Source organism: Triticum urartu, unplaced genomic scaffold (genome assembly GCF_056163025.1).
Source record: "Triticum urartu cultivar PI428250 unplaced genomic scaffold, HENAU_Tu73 scaffold1, whole genome shotgun sequence".
Classification (NCBI taxonomy): Eukaryota; Viridiplantae; Streptophyta; class Magnoliopsida; order Poales; family Poaceae; genus Triticum; species Triticum urartu.
This window is the reverse complement of record NW_028259461.1, coordinates 16,674,611-16,680,296: the sequence shown is the minus strand read 5'-3', so window position 1 is coordinate 16,680,296 and position 5,686 is coordinate 16,674,611.

The window sequence follows — 5,686 nt, the reverse complement described above, 5'->3', positions numbered from 1 at the left end:
GTTAGTAAGACCCCCCGCAATAATGGATTATAGAAGAATATTATTCCAAATACTCCTCTGGACGCATATAGTAGCATTGCGATTCCGAATCTTTTTTATTTATGAATATGAACAGAAAAAATTCATTGTATCGTTGGGTCGGAGCGGAGGTTTGGTCCAGAAAAATTAGAAACAAAACGTCTACTCTACCGCATTGAAGTCTATAGCGCTGTATTTCCACGAAAGTATAATTCTTACCATCAGGATACGATCCTTTCTTTTGAACTAAACGTCTCTACGATGGGTCCAGGTTCTATGTCCAATCCCAAATCAAGGATTTCTCGCTCTTGATCGGAGTCATAAACTAAAAAAAAACTACCTTTTTATCCTTTTTCTCAAGGTTATAGAAAACTTCCTTATCTAGTTCTAGCATTTTGAAAAAAAAAAAATGCTTCTTTTTTTACACACAGTTCGAGTCACTTGTTGACTCACGATTACGCCTGTTAAAAGTTTCAAACGTCCTCTTTTTTGAAATTGAAAGAGAGTCCTATAAAAAGGTCTAACTTCCAAACTATGTCTTTTTTCATTCATTCTCCTTTAGTTTTTTTCTCTATCTAGAAGTGGAATAGAATAACCCGGTTGAAGGGTAATGATCATACGTCTGTAATGCATTGTATGGCCCAGAATAGGTCCTATTCTTCTACCTTTTCCAGGTAGTCGATGGCTATTCACAGCTACCACCTTAACACCAAAGAAGAGTTCGACCCAATGCTTTATTTCTGTCTTAGTGAATCCCGATTCGACATTAAAAGTATATTGATTCTTTCCCAATAAACGAAGACTTTTTTCTGTAAATACTGCGTATTTGATTCCATTATCATTATCATATGATAATACTATATTTTATTATTTTATTATTTTATTTGTATTTCTTTATTGTATTATACCTTAATATATATATTCTAGATATATAGAATAGACGAATCTCAATTTGTCAAGTCTCATGATCATATCATGATCTATTTTTATTCGGCTCAATCTTTTTTTTCTAAAAAAGATTGAGCCGAGTTTAATTGCAATCAATTAGAAGAATAAAGAAGAATTACTGCATTTCATAACTGATTTTTTTCTCTTTTTATTTCGTTTCTTTTTTATTTATACCTTCTTTATCTTTAGTTTTATCTAGTTAATCAATAGTATCTACCGGCTCGAACTCGAATTTGATCGCCTTCCATACTTCACAAGCTGCGGCTAGTTCAGGACTCCATTTGCAAGCTGCTCGGATAATTTCATTACCTTCGCGAGCAAGATCGCGCCCTTCGTTACGAGCTTGTACACAGGCTTCTAAAGCCACTCGATTAGCTGCTGCACCAGGTGCATTTCCCCAAGGATGTCCTAAAGTTCCTCCACCAAATTGTAATACAGAATCGTCCCCAAAGATTTCGGTCAGAGCTGGCATATGCCAAACATGAATACCACCTGAAGCTACCGGTATAACACCTGGCATGGATACCCAGTCCTGAGTGAAAAAGATACCGCGAGCACGATCTTTTTCAATAAAATCATCGCGCAATAAATCAACAAAACCTAAAGTCATTTCGCGTTCCCCTTCTAACTTACCTACTACTGTACCGGAGTGGATATGATCTCCCCCAGACATACGCAATGCTTTAGCTAATACACGGAAATGCATACCATGATTTTTCTGTCTATCAATAACTGCATGCATTGCACGGTGAATGTGAAGAAGTAGGCCATTGTCGCGGCAATAATGAGCCAAAGTAGTATTTGCGGTGAATCCCCCAGTTAAGTAGTCATGCATTACAATAGGAACCCCTAATTCTCTTGCAAATACAGCTCTCTTAATCATTTCTTCACATGTACCCGCAGTCGCATTCAAGTAATGCCCCTTGATTTCACCGGTTTCGGCCTGTGATTTATAAATAGCTTCGGCACAAAAGACAAAACGGTCTCTCCAGCGCATAAATGGTTGTGAGTTTACGTTTTCATCATCTTTGGTAAAATCAAGTCCACCACGTAGACACTCATAACACGCTCTACCATAATTTTTTGCGGATAATCCCAATTTTGGTTTAATAGTACATCCCAATAAAGGACGACCGTACTTGTTCAACTTATCTCTTTCAACTTGGATACCATGAGGCGGGCCTTGGAAAGTTTTTGAATAAGTAGGGGGAATTCGTAGATCCTCCAAACGTAGAGCACGTAGGGCTTTGAAACCAAATACGTTACCTACAATGGAAGTAAACATGTTAGTAACGGAACCCTCTTCAAATAGGTCTAATGGATAAGCTACATAACAGATCCATTGGTTGTCTTCCCCAGCAACAGGCTCGATGTGATAGCATCGTCCTTTGTAACGATCAAGACTGGTAAGTCCATCAGTCCAAACAGTTGTCCATGTACCAGTAGAAGATTCGGCAGCTACTGCAGCCCCTGCTTCTTCGGGCGGAACCCCAGGCTGAGGACTTACTCGGAATGCTGCCAAGATATCAGTATCCTTAGTTTCATACTCTGGGGTGTAGTAAGTCAATTTATAATCTTTAACACCAGCTTGAAATCCAACACCTGCTTTAGTTTCTGTTTGTGGTGACATAAGTCCCTCCCTATAACTCTTGAATTAAGAATTCTCACAATAACAGGGTCTACTCGATGTTAATTAGGCGTAAATGAAACTTTAGCAAAAATCTCGTAAAACAAAAAGGATATTCAATTAATATAATATCAACTCATTAAAGAAAATTGAGGGCATGCTTAGGTTAATGAATATGTTTCATTCATATATAATGCGTACACCCTGTGTATGTTCTATCCTATAGGAATTCCAATATAGGAATTCGATAGGAATTGAGTTGTTGTTATGGTAAGTTAACACGGTTCGTTATTAAACCATGGATTTGATTTACCAAATCCATAATTATTGTATACTCTTTGATAGATATAGCGCAACCCAAATTAATTCCTAATCCTTATTTTACAAGTTCTTAATAGTTCTCTTTTCTTATTTTGAATGCAAATACCTAACTAAATACTAATAAAATTCTTTGTTGACAGCAATCTATGCTTCACAGTAGTATATATTTTGTATATCGAAGTCCTAGATAGGAAAGTAGAGTAGGCACAGATCCTCCACAAAAGGCAAAATGTATATGAAAAAAAAGATTGATTGAACTTTCCAATGGACTCATTCCATGAGTAAACGATTGAATGGGATTCGCTTGGGCAACGAAATCAAGTCCTGGTCCCCTTTTCTCTCTTATTGAATTAACTAATTCATTTCCTTTTTACTTTTGGATTTTTTTTGATTTGATTTGGCATTATTCAACAATAAAAAAAGAAAAATTTCGACAAATTCCTTTTTTTAATTATGTGATAATTATGAGAACCAATCCTACTACTTCTCCTCCCGGGGTTTCCACAATTGAAGAAAAAAGTACAGGTCGTATCGATCAAATTATTGGACCCGTGCTGGATGTCACTTTTCCCCCAGGCAAGTTACCTTATATTTATAACGCTTTGGTAGTCCAGAGTAGAGACACTGCCGATAAGCAAATTAATGTGACTTGTGAGGTACAACAATTATTAGGAAATAATCGAGTTAGAGCTGTAGCTATGAGTGCTACGGACGGGTTGATGAGAGGAATGGAAGTGATTGACACGGGAGCTCCTCTCAGTGTTCCGGTCGGTGGAGCTACTCTCGGACGAATTTTCAACGTTCTTGGGGAGCCTGTTGACAATTTGGGTCCTGTAGATAGTAGTGCAACGTTCCCTATTCATAGATCTGCGCCTGCCTTTATCGAGTTAGATACGAAATTATCCATCTTTGAAACAGGTATTAAGGTCGTCGATCTTTTAGCTCCTTATCGACGTGGAGGAAAAATAGGACTATTTGGGGGGGCTGGAGTAGGTAAAACAGTACTGATCATGGAATTAATCAATAACATTGCTAAAGCTCATGGGGGCGTATCCGTATTCGGTGGAGTAGGGGAACGGACTCGTGAAGGAAATGATCTTTATATGGAAATGAAGGAATCCGGAGTAATTAATGAAAAAAATATTGAGGAATCAAAGGTAGCTCTAGTCTATGGCCAAATGAATGAACCACCGGGAGCTCGTATGAGAGTTGGTTTAACTGCCCTAACTATGGCGGAATATTTCCGAGATGTTAATAAGCAAGACGTGCTTTTATTTATCGATAATATCTTTCGTTTTGTTCAAGCAGGATCAGAGGTATCCGCTTTATTAGGGAGAATGCCCTCCGCAGTGGGTTATCAACTACTCTTAGTACAGAAATGGGTTCTTTGCAAGAAAGAATTGCTTCTACTAAAAAGGGATCTATAACTTCGATTCAAGCAGTTTATGTACCTGCAGACGATTTGACCGACCCTGCCCCTGCCACAACATTTGCACATTTGGATGCTACTACCGTACTTTCCAGAGGATTAGCTTCCAAGGGTATTTATCCAGCAGTAGATCCTTTAGATTCAACCTCGACTATGTTACAGCCTCGGATCGTTGGCAACGAACATTATGAAACTGCGCAAAGAGTTAAGGAAACTTTACAACGTTACAAAGAACTTCAGGACATTATCGCAATTCTTGGCTTGGATGAATTATCGGAAGAGGATCGTTTAACTGTAGCAAGAGCAAGAAAAATTGAGCGTTTCTTATCACAACCGTTCTTTGTGGCAGAAGTTTTTACTGGTTCTCCAGGAAAGTATGTTGCTCTTGCGGAAACTATTAGGGGATTTCAACTAATCCTTTCGGAGAATTAGACGGCCTACCTGAACAGGCTTTTTATTTGGTGGGTAACATCGATGAAGCTAGCACGAAAGCTATAACCTTAGAAGAGGAGAACAAATCGAAGAAATGAAATTAAATCTTTATGTACTGACTCCTAAGCGAATTATTTGGGATTGTGAAGTGAAAGAAATCATTTTATCCACTAATAGTGGCCAAATTGGCGTATTACCAAACCACGCCCCATTAACACAGCAGTAGATATGGGTCCTTTGAGAATACGCCTCCTCAACGACCAATGGTTAACAGCGATTCTGTGGAGCGGTTTTTGCGAGAATAGTTAATAATGAGATCATCATTTTAGGAAATGATGCGGAACTGGGTAGTGATATTGATCCGGAAAGAAGCTCAAAAGGCACTTGAAATAGCCGAAGCTAACTTGAGTAAAGCTGAGGGTACGAAAGATTTGGTTGAAGCGAAGCTCGCTCTCAGACGAGCTAGGATACGAATCGAGGCTGTCAATTGGATTCCCCCATCCAATTGAAGACAATCCAGTGGTTTATAGTTGATACAAAGAAAAAGGGAAGAGGGGTAGAAAAAGTTATTAGATAGCGAAGCGAAGTAAGTCCAATGCTATCTAGTAATTTTTCTACCTACTTACCTACTATTGGATTGAACCAATGACTCCCGCCGTATGAAAGCAATACTCTAACCACTGAGTTAAGTAGGCAATTTATCACCACAAAGGAAGACCCATTACTTCGATCGATTATATATTGAATCCCTTTTCTAAGCAATACCGCTCTGTTATTGGTCTGTTATATACTAAATACTAAACTAAATACTAAACAGATACAGATCAAAGGGGTATCCTCTGGCATTAGAAAATATTCATCTTGACAAGAAATTATCTATATGTTAAGATATCTCTGATAAGGGCTATAGC